We start from the raw sequence: 17,566 nt of genomic DNA on the forward strand, positions 1-17,566 counted from the left end.
CATAAATGGAAGATTTGAGATGGGTCTGTAATTTGCTAAGTTATTTGGATCTAATTGCGGTTTCTTAATGAGAGGTTTTATTACTGCCAGCTTGAATATTTTTGAATATATACAGACATATGTCTGACTCACAGAGACATCAGAGCAAAAGAGGCCACTGACTATTCTGGTGGGACTCAAAACCACAACCAGGGAATTTCTCCATTCGCATCCCAGAAGTCCAAAGTTCTATCCATTGTACCATAAAATGACACACTTCAGGGAAGTATTGCATGCGCAGCACTTCTTAGTTTTTCCAGTTTTGTGCAGGTAAACACAGTTCGTCATGCAAAGACTTTCATATGTGAAAAGGTTAAGCACTCCCATATCCTGTGCCAAAGGCACTGCTGGGATTTGAACCCAGGATCTCCTGTTTACGAGACAGGCGCTTTGACCAGCTAAGCCACAGATCAGTGAAATTTGTTGGTAAAACAAGTCTAAAAGAGGTAGCACATCAGGAAAACAGCTGATCACGTCATGAAAGAGGTCCCTTAGAGTTAAGAGGATTGTTTCCAAAACACGAGGGCCTTTCACGCCTCAAGGGAATGTCTGAACTCATTTAATTTTGGCTCTACACTCTCGATAGTCATGCCTAAAATGTTTCCTGAGCCTTCTTCTGATATGAAATGGCAAAATCCAGAAAGTTATCCATGTATTATTCTTCATATATGTAAAGACTTTGTTTATACAAATATCCATAGGCTTGACCATATCAATAGGTAGTAGCAGATTTCAGGCCTAAGCCAGGAGCTTGCAAACCATTCTTGAAGCGCATCTGCACCACATATATATATATTTTTTATTATCTCTCTCATTTAATACAGGTGAATCAAATAATTGATTGATAATTAACGTACTCGACGATCTGACTTGGGTGTGCTCAATAAGGAAAAGAAGAAAAATGTGTTGCGTAGGCTTCTGAAAAAGTTGGAAAACCCCAGCTTTAAGCAAATGTCAGTCTGGTAAAGACGTCTGTGCAAAGGGACACCATTCGTGACTCTGGTGGGACCCAAAAAACGACAACCTTTTTAAAACCTTCATTTGCAACCGAGAAGTCCAGATTGTCGTTCCTGCCAAGACTTTCACGACAGAGAAGGTTAAATGACTACTCTTAGAAGCCACAGATTAGGCACTGCTGGGATTCGAACCCAGGATCTCCTGTTTACTAGACAGGCGCTTTGACCAACTAAGCCACAGCGCCAGTTACTGTCACTGGTTCGATGCTTTTGTATACAAAGTCTAAAAGAGGTAGCATGTCAGGAGAATAGCTGATTACATCATGAATAGGTCCCTTTGAAGTTACAGGATTATTTACAAAACCTGAAATGTGTGCAGGCTTCTGTTGAGGGACAAGGGAATATCTCAAGCCATTTATTTCTGGATCGAAACTCTCAGTACTCGTGTCTCAAATGTTTCGGGAACCTCCAGTTACGATACATCTAAATGCTGTTTCAGCTTGGAGAAATGGAAAGCGTGTTTTTTTTTCTTCTTTTTCTTCTAGGTAGGTGGCCAACAATAGGTTGTTGCAGATTTTGGCCTAGGCCAGTGGATTTCAACCTATTCTTATTTAAATAGGTGACTTAAGTTAATTAGTAGAGTACTCTGTGATCTGAGTTGGGTGTGTCCAATAAGGGAAATAAGCAGAACGTGAAGGGTATGCTTCTGAAGTAGTTTGTGGATTCAAGTTTTAAGCATATGTCTGACTCACAGAGACATCAGAGCAAAAGAGGCCACTGACTATTCTGGTGGGACTCACAACCAGGGAATTTCTCCATTCGCATCCTAGAAGTCCAAAGTTGTATCCATTGTACCATAAAATGACACACTTCAGGGAAGTGTTGCATGCTCTGCACTTCTTAGTTTTTCCAGTTTTGTGCAGGTAAACACAGTTCGTCATGCAAAGACTTTCATATGTGAAAAGGTTAAGCACTCCCATATCCTGTGCCAAAGACACTGCTGGGATTTGAACCCAGGATCTCCTGTTTACGAGACAGGCGCTTTGACCAGCTAAGCCACAGCGCCAGATACTGTGAAATTTGTTGGTAAAACAAGTCTAAAAGTGGTACCACATCAGGAAAACAGCTGATCACGTCATGACCGAGGTCCCTTAGAGGTAAGAGGATTGTTTCCAAAACATCTGAGCAATAGAGGGTATGCACGACTCTGGTGGGACTCGAACCCACAACCTTTGAATATCTCCATTCACAATCTAGAAGTCCAATGCGCTATCCATTGCGCCACAGAGCCACAAAAGACAAACTTTAAGACGCTATTGCATGCACATCACTTCTTAGATTTCCACATTTTGTGCAGATGCACACTGTTCAGCATGCAAAGATTTACATATGTAAAAGATTAAGTGAGTGGTGCCCACATCCTGTGGCATAGGCACTGCTGAGATTCGAACCCAGGATCTCCTGTTTACAAGACAGGCGCTTTGACCAACTAAGCCACAGCGCCACTTGCCGAACCTTCTACAATGTGTTGCTATAAAAAGTCTAAAAGAGGTAGCAGGTCAGGAAAATAGCTGATTACATCATGAAAGAGGTTAGGGGATTATTTCCAAAACCCGAGGGGCATTCAGGGCTCTGTTGAAGAAAGAGGGAATATCTGAAACTCTCAATACGTGTTTCTGAAAGGTTTTTGGAACCTCCAGTTACAATACATCTAAACTCTGTCTCAGCTAGGAGAAATGGAAAACAATCTCTGCTATGCTTTCAGCTGATCTGAAAGACAAAATCCAGAAAGCTTTTCATGAATTATATATTCATATTTGTAAAGACTGTTTTGAATACATCCAGAGGCTGGATCTCAACAATAGGAAGTAGCAGATTCTGGCCTAAGCCAGTGGTTTTCAAACCATTCTCGAAACCTCCCAGACGCTATACATTTTCGTTATTTACCTTATTTCAAAAGGGTTAATTGAGCTACTTAGTAGAGTACTCTATGATCTGACGTGGGTGTGTCCAATAAGGGAGATGAGCAGAATGTGAAGGGTAGGCTTCTGAAGTAGTTTGTGGACCCCAGTTTTAAACATATGTCTGACTCACAGAGACATCAGAGCAAAAGAGGCCACTGACTATTCTGGTGGGACTCAAAACCACAACCAGGGAATTTCTCCATTCGCATCCCAGAAGTCCAAAGTTCTATCCATTGTACCATAAAATGACACACTTCAGGGAAGTATTGCATGCGCAGCACTTCTTAGTTTTTCCAGTTTTGTGCAGGTAAACACAGTTCGTCATGCAAAGACTTTCATATGTGAAAAGGTTAAGCACTCCCATATCCTGTGCCAAAGGCACTGCTGGGATTTGAACCCAGGATCTCCTGTTTACGAGACAGGCGCTTTGACCAGCTAAGCCACAGATCAGTGAAATTTGTTGGTAAAACAAGTCTAAAAGAGGTAGCACATCAGGAAAACAGCTGATCACGTCATGAAAGAGGTCCCTTAGAGTTAAGAGGATTGTTTCCAAAACACGAGGGCCTTTCACGCCTCAAGGGAATGTCTGAACTCATTTAATTTTGGCTCTACACTCTCGATAGTCATGCCTAAAATGTTTCCTGAGCCTTCTTCTGATATGAAATGGCAAAATCCAGAAAGTTATCCATGTATTATTCTTCATATATGTAAAGACTTTGTTTATACAAATATCCATAGGCTTGACCATATCAATAGGTAGTAGCAGATTTCAGGCCTAAGCCAGGAGCTTGCAAACCATTCTTGAAGCGCATCTGCACCACATATATATATATTTTTTATTATCTCTCTCATTTAATACAGGTGAATCAAATAATTGATTGATAAGTAACGTACTCGACGATCTGACTTGGGTGTGCTCAATAAGGAAAAGAAGAAAAATGTGTTGCGTAGGCTTCTGAAAAAGTTGGAAAACCCCAGCTTTAAGCAAATGTCAGTCTGGTAAAGACGTCTGTGCAAAGGGACACCATTCGTGACTCTGGTGGGACCCAAAAAACGACAACCTTTTTAAAACCTTCATTTGCAACCGAGAAGTCCAGATTGTCGTTCCTGCCAAGACTTTCACGACAGAGAAGGTTAAATGACTACTCTTAGAAGCCACAGATTAGGCACTGCTGGGATTCGAACCCAGGATCTCCTGTTTACTAGACAGGCGCTTTGACCAACTAAGCCACAGCGCCAGTTACTGTCACTGGTTCGATGCTTTTGTATACAAAGTCTAAAAGAGGTAGCATGTCAGGAGAATAGCTGATTACATCATGAATAGGTCCCTTTGAAGTTACAGGATTATTTACAAAACCTGAAATGTGTGCAGGCTTCTGTTGAGGGACAAGGGAATATCTCAAGCCATTTATTTCTGGATCGAAACTCTCAGTACTCGTGTCTCAAATGTTTCGGGAACCTCCAGTTACGATACATCTAAATGCTGTTTCAGCTTGGAGAAATGGAAAGCGTGTTTTTTTTTCTTCTTTTTCTTCTAGGTAGGTGGCCAACAATAGGTTGTTGCAGATTTTGGCCTAGGCCAGTGGATTTCAACCTATTCTTATTTAAATAGGTGACTTAAGTTAATTAGTAGAGTACTCTGTGATCTGAGTTGGGTGTGTCCAATAAGGGAAATAAGCAGAACGTGAAGGGTATGCTTCTGAAGTAGTTTGTGGATTCAAGTTTTAAGCATATGTCTGACTCACAGAGACATCAGAGCAAAAGAGGCCACTGACTATTCTGGTGGGACTCACAACCAGGGAATTTCTCCATTCGCATCCTAGAAGTCCAAAGTTGTATCCATTGTACCATAAAATGACACACTTCAGGGAAGTGTTGCATGCGCAGCACTTCTTAGTTTTTCCAGTTTTGTGCAGGTAAACACAGTTCGTCATGCAAAGACTTTCATATGCAAAGACTTTCATATGTGAAAAGGTTAAGCACTCCCATATCCTGTGCCAAAGACACTGCTGGGATTTGAACCCAGGATCTCCTGTTTACGAGACAGGCGCTTTGACCAGCTAAGCCACAGCGCCAGATACCGTGAAATTTGTTGGTAAAACAAGTCTAAAAGAGGTACCACATCAGGAAAACTGCTGATCAAGTCATGAACGAGGTCCCTTAGAGGTAAGAGGATTGTTTCCAAAACATCTGAGCAATAGAGGGTATGCACTAGTCTGGTGGGACTCGAACCCACAACCTTTGAATATCTCCATTCACAATCTAGAAGTCCAATGCGCTATGCATTGCGCCACAGAGCCACAAAAGACAAACTTTAAGACGCTATTGCATGGACATCACTTCTTAGATTTCCACATTTTGTGCAGATGCACACTGTTCAGCATGCAAAGATTTACATATGTAAAAGATTAAGTGAGTGGTGCCCACATCCTGTGGCATAGGCACTGCTGAGATTCGAACCCAGGATCTCCTGTTTACAAGACAGGCACTTTGACCAACTAAGCCACAGCGCCACTTGCTGAACCTTCTACAATGTGTTGCTATAAAAAGTCTAAAAGAGGTAGCAGGTCAGGAAAATAGCTGATTACATCATGAAAGAGGTTAGGGGATTATTTCCAAAACCCGAGGGGCATTCAGGGCTCTGTTGAAGAAAGAGGGAATATCTGAAACTCTCAATACGTGTTTCTGAAAGGTTTTTGGAACCTCCAGTTACAATACATCTAAACTCTGTCTCAGCTAGGAGAAATGGAAAGCAATCTCTGCTATGCTTTCAGCTGATCTGAAAGACAAAATCCAGAAAGGTTTTCATGAATTATATATTCATATTTGTAAAGACTGTTTTGAATACATCCAGAGGCTGGATCTCAACAATAGGAAGTAGCAGATTCTGGCCTAAGCCAGTGGTTTTCAAAACATTCTCGAAACCTCCCAGACGCTATACATTTTTGTTATTTACCTTATTTCAAAAGGGTTAATTGAGCTACTTAGTAGAGTACTCTATGATCTGACGTGGGTGTGTCCAATAAGGGAGATGAGCAGAATGTGAAGGGTAGGCTTCTGAAGTAGTTTGTGGACCCCAGTTTTAAACATATGTCTGACTCACAGAGACATCAGAGCAAAAGAGGCCACTGACTATTCTGGTGGGACTCAAAACCACAACCAGGGAATTTCTCCATTCGCATCCCAGAAGTCCAAAGTTCTATCCATTGTACCATAAAATGACACACTTCAGGGAAGTATTGCATGCGCAGCACTTCTTAGTTTTTCCAGTTTTGTGAAGGTAAACACAGTTCGTCATGCAAAGACTTTCATATGTGAAAAGGTTAAGCACTCCCATATCCTGTGCCAAAGGCACTGCTGGGATTTGAACCCAGGATCTCCTGTTTACGAGACAGGCGCTTTGACCAGCTAAGCCACAGATCAGTGAAATTTGTTGGTAAAACAAGTCTAAAAGAGGTAGCACATCAGGAAAACAGCTGATCACGTCATGAAAGAGGTCCCTTAGAGGTAAGAGGATTGTTTCCAAAACACGAGGGCCTTTCACGCCTCAAGGGAATGTCTGAACTCATTTAATTTTGGCTCTACACTCTCGATAGTCATGCCTAAAATGTTTCCTGAGCCTTCTTCTGATATGAAATGGCAAAATCCAGAAAGTTATCCATGTATTATTCTTCATATATGTAAAGACTTTGTTTGTACAAATATCCATAGGCTTGACCATATCAATGGGTAGTAGCAGATTTCAGGCCTAAGCCAGGAGCTTGCAAACCATTCTTGAAGCGCATCTGCACCACATATATATATATTTTTTATTATCTCTCTCATTTAATACAGGTGAATCAAATAATTGATTGATAATTAACGTACTCGACGATCTGACTTGGGTGTGCTCAATAAGGAAAAGAAGAAAAATGTGTTGCGTAGGCTTCTGAAAAAGTTGGAAAACCCCAGCTTTAAGCAAATGTCAGTCTGGTAAAGACGTCTGTGCAAAGGGACACCATTCGTGACTCTGGTGGGACCCAAAAAACGACAACCTTTTTAAAACCTTCATTTGCAACCGAGAAGTCCAGATTGTCTTTCCTGCCAAGACTTTCACGTCAGAGAAGGAGAAGGTTAAATGACTACTCTTAGAAGCCACAGATTAGGCACTGCTGGGATTCAAACCCAGGATCTCCTGTTTACTAGACAGGCACTTTGACCAACTAAGCCACAGCACCAGTTACTGTCACTGGTTCGATGCTTTTGTATACAAAGTCTAAAAGAGGTAGCATGTCAGGAGAATAGCTGATTACATCATGAATAGGTCCCTTTGAAGTTACAGGATTATTTCCAAAACCTGAAAGGTGTGCAGGCTTCTGTTGAGGGACAAGGGAATATCTCAAGCCATTTATTTCTGGATCGAAACTCTCAGTACTCGTGTCTCAAATGTTTCGGGAACCTCCAGTTACGATACATCTAAATGCTGTTTCAGCTTGGTGAAATGGAAAGCGTGTTTTTTTTTCTTCTTTTTCTTCTAGGTAGGTGGCCAACAATAGGTTGTTGCAGATTTTGGCCTAGGCCAGTGGATTTCAACCTATTCTTATTTAAATAGGTGGCTTAAGTTAATTAGTAGAGTACTCTGTGATCTGAGTTGGGTGTGTCCAAAGAGGGAAATAAGCAGAACGTGAAGGGTATGCTTCTGAAGTAGTTTGTGGATTCAAGTTTTAAGCATATGTCTGACTCACAGAGACATCAGAGCAAAAGAGGCCACTGACTATTCTGGTGGGACTCACAACCAGGGAATTTCTCCATTCGCATCCTAGTAGTCCAAAGTTGTATCCATTGTACCATAAAATGACACACTTCAGGGAAGTGTTGCATGCTCTGCACTTCTTAGTTTTTCCAGTTTTGTGCAGGTAAACACAGTTCGTCATGCAAAGACTTTCATATGTGAAAAGGTTAAGCACTCCCATATCCTGTGCCAAAGACACTGCTGGGATTTGAACCCAGGATCTCCTGTTTACGAGACAGGCGCTTTGACCAGCTAAGCCACAGCGCCAGATACTGTGAAATTTGTTGGTAAAACAAGTCTAAAAGTGGTACCACATCAGGAAAACAGCTGATCACGTCATGACCGAGGTCCCTTAGAGGTAAGAGGATTGTTTCCAAAACATCTGAGCAATAGAGGGTATGCACGACTCTGGTGGGACTCGAACCCACAACCTTTGAATACCTCCATTCACAATCTAGAAGTCCAATGCGCTATCCATTGCGCCACAGAGCCACAAAAGACAAACTTTAAGACGCTATTGCATGCACATCACTTCTTAGATTTCCACATTTTGTGCAGATGCACACTGTTCAGCATGCAAAGATTTACATATGTAAAAGATTAAGTGACTGGTGCCCACATCCTGTGGCATAGGCACTGCTGAGATTCGAACCCAGGATCTCCTGTTTACAAGACAGGCGCTTTGACCAACTAAGCCACAGCGCCACTTGCCGAACCTTCTACAATGTGTTGCTATAAAAAGTCTAAAAGAGGTAGCAGGTCAGGAAAATAGCTGATTACATCATGAAAGAGGTTAGGGGATTATTTCCAAAACCCGAGGGGCATTCAGGGCTCTGTTGAAGAAAGAGGGAATATCTGAAACTCTCAATACGTGTTTCTGAAAGGTTTTTGGAACCTCCAGTTACAATACATCTAAACTCTGTCTCAGCTAGGAGAAATGGAAAACAATCTCTGCTATGCTTTCAGCTGATCTGAAAGACAAAATCCAGAAAGCTTTTCATGAATTATATATTCATATTTGTAAAGACTGTTTTGAATACATCCAGAGGCTGGATCTCAACAATAGGAAGTAGCAGATTCTGGCCTAAGCCAGTGGTTTTCAAACCATTCTCGAAACCTCCCAGACGCTATACATTTTCGTTATTTACCTTATTTCAAAAGGGTTAATTGAGCTACTTAGTAGAGTACTCTATGATCTGACGTGGGTGTGTCCAATAAGGGAGATGAGCAGAATGTGAAGGGTAGGCTTCTGAAGTAGTTTGTGGACCCCAGTTTTAAACATATGTCTGACTCACAGAGACATCAGAGCAAAAGAGGCCACTGACTATTCTGGTGGGACTCAAAACCACAACCAGGGAATTTCTCCATTCGCATCCCAGAAGTCCAAAGTTCTATCCATTGTACCATAAAATGACACACTTCAGGGAAGTATTGCATGCGCAGCACTTCTTAGTTTTTCCAGTTTTGTGCAGGTAAACACAGTTCGTCATGCAAAGACTTTCATATGTGAAAAGGTTAAGCACTCCCATATCCTGTGCCAAAGGCACTGCTGGGATTTGAACCCAGGATCTCCTGTTTACGAGACAGGCGCTTTGACCAGCTAAGCCACAGATCAGTGAAATTTGTTGGTAAAACAAGTCTAAAAGAGGTAGCACATCAGGAAAACAGCTGATCACGTCATGAAAGAGGTCCCTTAGAGTTAAGAGGATTGTTTCCAAAACACGAGGGCCTTTCACGCCTCAAGGGAATGTCTGAACTCATTTAATTTTGGCTCTACACTCTCGATAGTCATGCCTAAAATGTTTCCTGAGCCTTCTTCTGATATGAAATGGCAAAATCCAGAAAGTTATCCATGTATTATTCTTCATATATGTAAAGACTTTGTTTATACAAATATCCATAGGCTTGACCATATCAATAGGTAGTAGCAGATTTCAGGCCTAAGCCAGGAGCTTGCAAACCATTCTTGAAGCGCATCTGCACCACATATATATATATTTTTTATTATCTCTCTCATTTAATACAGGTGAATCAAATAATTGATTGATAAGTAACGTACTCGACGATCTGACTTGGGTGTGCTCAATAAGGAAAAGAAGAAAAATGTGTTGCGTAGGCTTCTGAAAAAGTTGGAAAACCCCAGCTTTAAGCAAATGTCAGTCTGGTAAAGACGTCTGTGCAAAGGGACACCATTCGTGACTCTGGTGGGACCCAAAAAACGACAACCTTTTTAAAACCTTCATTTGCAACCGAGAAGTCCAGATTGTCGTTCCTGCCAAGACTTTCACGACAGAGAAGGTTAAATGACTACTCTTAGAAGCCACAGATTAGGCACTGCTGGGATTCGAACCCAGGATCTCCTGTTTACTAGACAGGCGCTTTGACCAACTAAGCCACAGCGCCAGTTACTGTCACTGGTTCGATGCTTTTGTATACAAAGTCTAAAAGAGGTAGCATGTCAGGAGAATAGCTGATTACATCATGAATAGGTCCCTTTGAAGTTACAGGATTATTTACAAAACCTGAAATGTGTGCAGGCTTCTGTTGAGGGACAAGGGAATATCTCAAGCCATTTATTTCTGGATCGAAACTCTCAGTACTCGTGTCTCAAATGTTTCGGGAACCTCCAGTTACGATACATCTAAATGCTGTTTCAGCTTGGAGAAATGGAAAGCGTGTTTTTTTTTCTTCTTTTTCTTCTAGGTAGGTGGCCAACAATAGGTTGTTGCAGATTTTGGCCTAGGCCAGTGGATTTCAACCTATTCTTATTTAAATAGGTGACTTAAGTTAATTAGTAGAGTACTCTGTGATCTGAGTTGGGTGTGTCCAATAAGGGAAATAAGCAGAACGTGAAGGGTATGCTTCTGAAGTAGTTTGTGGATTCAAGTTTTAAGCATATGTCTGACTCACAGAGACATCAGAGCAAAAGAGGCCACTGACTATTCTGGTGGGACTCACAACCAGGGAATTTCTCCATTCGCATCCTAGAAGTCCAAAGTTGTATCCATTGTACCATAAAATGACACACTTCAGGGAAGTGTTGCATGCGCAGCACTTCTTAGTTTTTCCAGTTTTGTGCAGGTAAACACAGTTCGTCATGCAAAGACTTTCATATGCAAAGACTTTCATATGTGAAAAGGTTAAGCACTCCCATATCCTGTGCCAAAGACACTGCTGGGATTTGAACCCAGGATCTCCTGTTTACGAGACAGGCGCTTTGACCAGCTAAGCCACAGCGCCAGATACTGTGAAATTTGTTGGTAAAACAAGTCTAAAAGTGGTACCACATCAGGAAAACAGCTGATCACGTCATGAACGAGGTCCCTTAGAGGTAAGAGGATTGTTTCCAAAACATCTGAGCAATAGAGGGTATGCACGACTCTGGTGGGACTCGAACCCACAACCTTTGAATATCTCCATTCACAATCTAGAAGTCCAATGCGCTATCCATTGCACCACAGAGCCACAAAAGACAAACTTTAAGACGCTATTGCATGCACATCACTTCTTAGATTTCCACATTTTGTGCAGATGCACACTGTTCAGCATGCAAAGATTTACATATGTAAAAGATTAAGTGAGTGGTGCCCACATCCTGTGGCATAGGCACTGCTGAGATTCGAACCCAGGATCTCCTGTTTACAAGACAGGCGCTTTGACCAACTAAGCCACAGCGCCACTTGCCGAACCTTCTACAATGTGTTGCTATAAAAAGTCTAAAAGAGGTAGCAGGTCAGGAAAATAGCTGATTACATCATGAAAGAGGTTAGGGGATTATTTCCAAAACCCGAGGGGCATTCAGGGCTCTGTTGAAGAAAGAGGGAATATCTGAAACTCTCAATACGTGTTTCTGAAAGGTTTTTGGAACCTCCAGTTACAATACATCTAAACTCTGTCTCAGCTAGGAGAAATGGAAAACAATCTCTGCTATGCTTTCAGCTGATCTGAAAGACAAAATCCAGAAAGCTTTTCATGAATTATATATTCATATTTGTAAAGACTGTTTTGAATACATCCAGAGGCTGGATCTCAACAATAGGAAGTAGCAGATTCTGGCCTAAGCCAGTGGTTTTCAAACCATTCTCGAAACCTCCCAGACGCTATACATTTTCGTTATTTACCTTATTTCAAAAGGGTTAATTGAGCTACTTAGTAGAGTACTCTATGATCTGACGTGGGTGTGTCCAATAAGGGAGATGAGCAGAATGTGAAGGGTAGGCTTCTGAAGTAGTTTGTGGACCCCAGTTTTAAACATATGTCTGACTCACAGAGACATCAGAGCAAAAGAGGCCACTGACTATTCTGGTGGGACTCAAAACCACAACCAGGGAATTTCTCCATTCGCATCCCAGAAGTCCAAAGTTCTATCCATTGTACCATAAAATGACACACTTCAGGGAAGTATTGCATGCGCAGCACTTCTTAGTTTTTCCAGTTTTGTGCAGGTAAACACAGTTCGTCATGCAAAGACTTTCATATGTGAAAAGGTTAAGCACTCCCATATCCTGTGCCAAAGGCACTGCTGGGATTTGAACCCAGGATCTCCTGTTTACGAGACAGGCGCTTTGACCAGCTAAGCCACAGATCAGTGAAATTTGTTGGTAAAACAAGTCTAAAAGAGGTAGCACATCAGGAAAACAGCTGATCACGTCATGAAAGAGGTCCCTTAGAGTTAAGAGGATTGTTTCCAAAACACGAGGGCCTTTCACGCCTCAAGGGAATGTCTGAACTCATTTAATTTTGGCTCTACACTCTCGATAGTCATGCCTAAAATGTTTCCTGAGCCTTCTTCTGATATGAAATGGCAAAATCCAGAAAGTTATCCATGTATTATTCTTCATATATGTAAAGACTTTGTTTATACAAATATCCATAGGCTTGACCATATCAATAGGTAGTAGCAGATTTCAGGCCTAAGCCAGGAGCTTGCAAACCATTCTTGAAGCGCATCTGCACCACATATATATATATATTTTATTATCTCTCTCATTTAATACAGGTGAATCAAATAATTGATTGATAAGTAACGTACTCGACGATCTGACTTGGGTGTGCTCAATAAGGAAAAGAAGAAAAATGTGTTGCGTAGGCTTCTGAAAAAGTTGGAAAACCCCAGCTTTAAGCAAATGTCAGTCTGGTAAAGACGTCTGTGCAAAGGGACACCATTCGTGACTCTGGTGGGACCCAAAAAACGACAACCTTTTTAAAACCTTCATTTGCAACCGAGAAGTCCAGATTGTCGTTCCTGCCAAGACTTTCACGACAGAGAAGGTTAAATGACTACTCTTAGAAGCCACAGATTAGGCACTGCTGGGATTCGAACCCAGGATCTCCTGTTTACTAGACAGGCGCTTTGACCAACTAAGCCACAGCGCCAGTTACTGTCACTGGTTCGATGCTTTTGTATACAAAGTCTAAAAGAGGTAGCATGTCAGGAGAATAGCTGATTACATCATGAATAGGTCCCTTTGAAGTTACAGGATTATTTACAAAACCTGAAATGTGTGCAGGCTTCTGTTGAGGGACAAGGGAATATCTCAAGCCATTTATTTCTGGATCGAAACTCTCAGTACTCGTGTCTCAAATGTTTCGGGAACCTCCAGTTACGATACATCTAAATGCTGTTTCAGCTTGGAGAAATGGAAAGCGTGTTTTTTTTTCTTCTTTTTCTTCTAGGTAGGTGGCCAACAATAGGTTGTTGCAGATTTTGGCCTAGGCCAGTGGATTTCAACCTATTCTTATTTAAATAGGTGACTTAAGTTAATTAGTAGAGTACTCTGTGATCTGAGTTGGGTGTGTCCAATAAGGGAAATAAGCAGAACGTGAAGGGTATGCTTCTGAAGTAGTTTGTGGATTCAAGTTTTAAGCATATGTCTGACTCACAGAGACATCAGAGCAAAAGAGGCCACTGACTATTCTGGTGGGACTCACAACCAGGGAATTTCTCCATTCGCATCCTAGAAGTCCAAAGTTGTATCCATTGTACCATAAAATGACACACTTCAGGGAAGTGTTGCATGCTCTGCACTTCTTAGTTTTTCCAGTTTTGTGCAGGTAAACACAGTTCGTCATGCAAAGACTTTCATATGTGAAAAGGTTAAGCACTCCCATATCCTGTGCCAAAGACACTGCTGGGATTTGAACCCAGGATCTCCTGTTTACGAGACAGGCGCTTTGACCAGCTAAGCCACAGCGCCAGATACTGTGAAATTTGTTGGTAAAACAAGTCTAAAAGTGGTACCACATCAGGAAAACAGCTGATCACGTCATGACCGAGGTCCCTTAGAGGTAAGAGGATTGTTTCCAAAACATCTGAGCAATAGAGGGTATGCACGACTCTGGTGGGACTCGAACCCACAACCTTTGAATATCTCCATTCACAATCTAGAAGTCCAATGCGCTATCCATTGCGCCACAGAGCCACAAAAGACAAACTTTAAGACGCTATTGCATGCACATCACTTCTTAGATTTCCACATTTTGTGCAGATGCACACTGTTCAGCATGCAAAGATTTACATATGTAAAAGATTAAGTGAGTGGTGCCCACATCCTGTGGCATAGGCACTGCTGAGATTCGAACCCAGGATCTCCTGTTTACAAGACAGGCGCTTTGACCAACTAAGCCACAGCGCCACTTGCCGAACCTTCTACAATGTGTTGCTATAAAAAGTCTAAAAGAGGTAGCAGGTCAGGAAAATAGCTGATTACATCATGAAAGAGGTTAGGGGATTATTTCCAAAACCCGAGGGGCATTCAGGGCTCTGTTGAAGAAAGAGGGAATATCTGAAACTCTCAATACGTGTTTCTGAAAGGTTTTTGGAACCTCCAGTTACAATACATCTAAACTCTGTCTCAGCTAGGAGAAATGGAAAACAATCTCTGCTATGCTTTCAGCTGATCTGAAAGACAAAATCCAGAAAGCTTTTCATGAATTATATATTCATATTTGTAAAGACTGTTTTGAATACATCCAGAGGCTGGATCTCAACAATAGGAAGTAGCAGATTCTGGCCTAAGCCAGTGGTTTTCAAACCATTCTCGAAACCTCCCAGACGCTATACATTTTCGTTATTTACCTTATTTCAAAAGGGTTAATTGAGCTACTTAGTAGAGTACTCTATGATCTGACGTGGGTGTGTCCAATAAGGGAGATGAGCAGAATGTGAAGGGTAGGCTTCTGAAGTAGTTTGTGGACCCCAGTTTTAAACATATGTCTGACTCACAGAGACATCAGAGCAAAAGAGGCCACTGACTATTCTGGTGGGACTCAAAACCACAACCAGGGAATTTCTCCATTCGCATCCCAGAAGTCCAAAGTTCTATCCATTGTACCATAAAATGACACACTTCAGGGAAGTATTGCATGCGCAGCACTTCTTAGTTTTTCCAGTTTTGTGCAGGTAAACACAGTTCGTCATGCAAAGACTTTCATATGTGAAAAGGTTAAGCACTCCCATATCCTGTGCCAAAGGCACTGCTGGGATTTGAACCCAGGATCTCCTGTTTACGAGACAGGCGCTTTGACCAGCTAAGCCACAGATCAGTGAAATTTGTTGGTAAAACAAGTCTAAAAGAGGTAGCACATCAGGAAAACAGCTGATCACGTCATGAAAGAGGTCCCTTAGAGTTAAGAGGATTGTTTCCAAAACACGAGGGCCTTTCACGCCTCAAGGGAATGTCTGAACTCATTTAATTTTGGCTCTACACTCTCGATAGTCATGCCTAAAATGTTTCCTGAGCCTTCTTCTGATATGAAATGGCAAAATCCAGAAAGTTATCCATGTATTATTCTTCATATATGTAAAGACTTTGTTTATACAAATATCCATAGGCTTGACCATATCAATAGGTAGTAGCAGATTTCAGGCCTAAGCCAGGAGCTTGCAAACCATTCTTGAAGCGCATCTGCACCACATATATATATATTTTTTATTATCTCTCTCATTTAATACAGGTGAATCAAATAATTGATTGATAAGTAACGTACTCGACGATCTGACTTGGGTGTGCTCAATAAGGAAAAGAAGAAAAATGTGTTGCGTAGGCTTCTGAAAAAGTTGGAAAACCCCAGCTTTAAGCAAATGTCAGTCTGGTAAAGACGTCTGTGCAAAGGGACACCATTCGTGACTCTGGTGGGACCCAAAAAACGACAACCTTTTTAAAACCTTCATTTGCAACCGAGAAGTCCAGATTGTCGTTCCTGCCAAGACTTTCACGACAGAGAAGGTTAAATGACTACTCTTAGAAGCCACAGATTAGGCACTGCTGGGATTCGAACCCAGGATCTCCTGTTTACTAGACAGGCGCTTTGACCAACTAAGCCACAGCGCCAGTTACTGTCACTGGTTCGATGCTTTTGTATACAAAGTCTAAAAGAGGTAGCATGTCAGGAGAATAGCTGATTACATCATGAATAGGTCCCTTTGAAGTTACAGGATTATTTACAAAACCTGAAATGTGTGCAGGCTTCTGTTGAGGGACAAGGGAATATCTCAAGCCATTTATTTCTGGATCGAAACTCTCAGTACTCGTGTCTCAAATGTTTCGGGAACCTCCAGTTACGATACATCTAAATGCTGTTTCAGCTTGGAGAAATGGAAAGCGTGTTTTTTTTTCTTCTTTTTCTTCTAGGTAGGTGGCCAACAATAGGTTGTTGCAGATTTTGGCCTAGGCCAGTGGATTTCAACCTATTCTTATTTAAATAGGTGACTTAAGTTAATTAGTAGAGTACTCTGTGATCTGAGTTGGGTGTGTCCAATAAGGGAAATAAGCAGAACGTGAAGGGTATGCTTCTGAAGTAGTTTGTGGATTCAAGTTTTAAGCATATGTCTGACTCACAGAGACATCAGAGCAAAAGAGGCCACTGACTATTCTGGTGGGACTCACAACCAGGGAATTTCTCCATTCGCATCCTAGAAGTCCAAAGTTGTATCCATTGTACCATAAAATGACACACTTCAGGGAAGTGTTGCATGCTCTGCACTTCTTAGTTTTTCCAGTTTTGTGCAGGTAAACACAGTTCGTCATGCAAAGACTTTCATATGTGAAAAGGTTAAGCACTCCCATATCCTGTGCCAAAGACACTGCTGGGATTTGAACCCAGGATCTCCTGTTTACGAGACAGGCGCTTTGACCAGCTAAGCCACAGCGCCAGATACTGTGAAATTTGTTGGTAAAACAAGTCTAAAAGTGGTACCACATCAGGAAAACAGCTGATCACGTCATGACCGAGGTCCCTTAGAGGTAAGAGGATTGTTTCCAAAACATCTGAGCAATAGAGGGTATGCACGACTCTGGTGGGACTCGAACCCACAACCTTTGAATATCTCCATTCACAATCTAGAAGTCCAATGCGCTATCCATTGCGCCACAGAGCCACAAAAGACAAACTTTAAGACGCTATTGCATGCACATCACTTCTTAGATTTCCACATTTTGTGCAGATGCACACTGTTCAGCATGCAAAGATTTACATATGTAAAAGATTAAGTGAGTGGTGCCCACATCCTGTGGCATAGGCACTGCTGAGATTCGAACCCAGGATCTCCTGTTTACAAGACAGGCGCTTTGACCAACTAAGCCACAGCGCCACTTGCCGAACCTTCTACAATGTGTTGCTATAAAAAGTCTAAAAGAGGTAGCAGGTCAGGAAAATAGCTGATTACATCATGAAAGAGGTTAGGGGATTATTTCCAAAACCCGAGGGGCATTCAGGGCTCTGTTGAAGAAAGAGGGAATATCTGAAACTCTCAATACGTGTTTCTGAAAGGTTTTTGGAACCTCCAGTTACAATACATCTAAACTCTGTCTCAGCTAGGAGAAATGGAAAACAAT

The 17,566-nt window shown here is 41.7% G+C and overlaps 23 non-coding genes across 23 annotated transcripts; all 23 read right to left on the reverse strand.

Annotated features, from left to right (window-relative positions):
* Positions 1-1,166: 1,166 nt before the first annotated feature.
* trnat-agu (transfer RNA threonine (anticodon AGU)) lies at positions 1,167-1,240 on the reverse strand. The gene has a single exon. It is a non-coding gene; the product is annotated as a tRNA-Thr (tRNA).
* Positions 1,241-1,987: 747 nt separating this feature from the next.
* trnat-cgu (transfer RNA threonine (anticodon CGU)) lies at positions 1,988-2,061 on the reverse strand. The gene has a single exon. It is a non-coding gene; the product is annotated as a tRNA-Thr (tRNA).
* A 136-nt stretch (positions 2,062-2,197) lies between these two features.
* Positions 2,198-2,286, reverse strand: trnar-ucu (transfer RNA arginine (anticodon UCU)). The gene is given in 2 exon segments: positions 2,198-2,233; positions 2,250-2,286. It is a non-coding gene; the product is annotated as a tRNA-Arg (tRNA).
* A 139-nt stretch (positions 2,287-2,425) lies between these two features.
* trnat-ugu (transfer RNA threonine (anticodon UGU)) lies at positions 2,426-2,499 on the reverse strand. The gene has a single exon. It is a non-coding gene; the product is annotated as a tRNA-Thr (tRNA).
* A 1,624-nt stretch (positions 2,500-4,123) lies between these two features.
* On the reverse strand, positions 4,124-4,197 carry trnat-agu (transfer RNA threonine (anticodon AGU)). Its single transcript has one exon. It is a non-coding gene; the product is annotated as a tRNA-Thr (tRNA).
* A 763-nt stretch (positions 4,198-4,960) lies between these two features.
* trnat-cgu (transfer RNA threonine (anticodon CGU)) lies at positions 4,961-5,034 on the reverse strand. Its single transcript has one exon. It is a non-coding gene; the product is annotated as a tRNA-Thr (tRNA).
* A 364-nt stretch (positions 5,035-5,398) lies between these two features.
* Positions 5,399-5,472, reverse strand: trnat-ugu (transfer RNA threonine (anticodon UGU)). Its single transcript has one exon. It is a non-coding gene; the product is annotated as a tRNA-Thr (tRNA).
* Positions 5,473-7,102: 1,630 nt separating this feature from the next.
* trnat-agu (transfer RNA threonine (anticodon AGU)) lies at positions 7,103-7,176 on the reverse strand. Its single transcript has one exon. It is a non-coding gene; the product is annotated as a tRNA-Thr (tRNA).
* A 747-nt stretch (positions 7,177-7,923) lies between these two features.
* On the reverse strand, positions 7,924-7,997 carry trnat-cgu (transfer RNA threonine (anticodon CGU)). The gene has a single exon. It is a non-coding gene; the product is annotated as a tRNA-Thr (tRNA).
* A 136-nt stretch (positions 7,998-8,133) lies between these two features.
* On the reverse strand, positions 8,134-8,222 carry trnar-ucu (transfer RNA arginine (anticodon UCU)). Its single transcript is given in 2 exon segments — positions 8,134-8,169; positions 8,186-8,222. It is a non-coding gene; the product is annotated as a tRNA-Arg (tRNA).
* Positions 8,223-8,361: 139 nt separating this feature from the next.
* Positions 8,362-8,435, reverse strand: trnat-ugu (transfer RNA threonine (anticodon UGU)). The gene has a single exon. It is a non-coding gene; the product is annotated as a tRNA-Thr (tRNA).
* A 1,624-nt stretch (positions 8,436-10,059) lies between these two features.
* Positions 10,060-10,133, reverse strand: trnat-agu (transfer RNA threonine (anticodon AGU)). The gene has a single exon. It is a non-coding gene; the product is annotated as a tRNA-Thr (tRNA).
* A 763-nt stretch (positions 10,134-10,896) lies between these two features.
* On the reverse strand, positions 10,897-10,970 carry trnat-cgu (transfer RNA threonine (anticodon CGU)). The gene has a single exon. It is a non-coding gene; the product is annotated as a tRNA-Thr (tRNA).
* A 136-nt stretch (positions 10,971-11,106) lies between these two features.
* On the reverse strand, positions 11,107-11,195 carry trnar-ucu (transfer RNA arginine (anticodon UCU)). Its single transcript is given in 2 exon segments — positions 11,107-11,142; positions 11,159-11,195. It is a non-coding gene; the product is annotated as a tRNA-Arg (tRNA).
* A 139-nt stretch (positions 11,196-11,334) lies between these two features.
* Positions 11,335-11,408, reverse strand: trnat-ugu (transfer RNA threonine (anticodon UGU)). The gene has a single exon. It is a non-coding gene; the product is annotated as a tRNA-Thr (tRNA).
* Positions 11,409-13,032: 1,624 nt separating this feature from the next.
* trnat-agu (transfer RNA threonine (anticodon AGU)) lies at positions 13,033-13,106 on the reverse strand. Its single transcript has one exon. It is a non-coding gene; the product is annotated as a tRNA-Thr (tRNA).
* Positions 13,107-13,853: 747 nt separating this feature from the next.
* On the reverse strand, positions 13,854-13,927 carry trnat-cgu (transfer RNA threonine (anticodon CGU)). The gene has a single exon. It is a non-coding gene; the product is annotated as a tRNA-Thr (tRNA).
* Positions 13,928-14,063: 136 nt separating this feature from the next.
* On the reverse strand, positions 14,064-14,152 carry trnar-ucu (transfer RNA arginine (anticodon UCU)). Its single transcript is given in 2 exon segments — positions 14,064-14,099; positions 14,116-14,152. It is a non-coding gene; the product is annotated as a tRNA-Arg (tRNA).
* A 139-nt stretch (positions 14,153-14,291) lies between these two features.
* trnat-ugu (transfer RNA threonine (anticodon UGU)) lies at positions 14,292-14,365 on the reverse strand. Its single transcript has one exon. It is a non-coding gene; the product is annotated as a tRNA-Thr (tRNA).
* A 1,624-nt stretch (positions 14,366-15,989) lies between these two features.
* Positions 15,990-16,063, reverse strand: trnat-agu (transfer RNA threonine (anticodon AGU)). Its single transcript has one exon. It is a non-coding gene; the product is annotated as a tRNA-Thr (tRNA).
* Positions 16,064-16,810: 747 nt separating this feature from the next.
* On the reverse strand, positions 16,811-16,884 carry trnat-cgu (transfer RNA threonine (anticodon CGU)). The gene has a single exon. It is a non-coding gene; the product is annotated as a tRNA-Thr (tRNA).
* A 136-nt stretch (positions 16,885-17,020) lies between these two features.
* Positions 17,021-17,109, reverse strand: trnar-ucu (transfer RNA arginine (anticodon UCU)). The gene is given in 2 exon segments: positions 17,021-17,056; positions 17,073-17,109. It is a non-coding gene; the product is annotated as a tRNA-Arg (tRNA).
* A 139-nt stretch (positions 17,110-17,248) lies between these two features.
* Positions 17,249-17,322, reverse strand: trnat-ugu (transfer RNA threonine (anticodon UGU)). The gene has a single exon. It is a non-coding gene; the product is annotated as a tRNA-Thr (tRNA).
* Between the last annotated feature and the right edge of the window lie 244 nt (positions 17,323-17,566).

The sequence above is a fragment of the Siphateles boraxobius genome, unplaced genomic scaffold (assembly GCF_051911475.1).
Source record: "Siphateles boraxobius isolate OS27281-9 unplaced genomic scaffold, OSU_SipBor_1 63, whole genome shotgun sequence".
Classification (NCBI taxonomy): domain Eukaryota; kingdom Metazoa; phylum Chordata; class Actinopteri; order Cypriniformes; family Leuciscidae; genus Siphateles; species Siphateles boraxobius.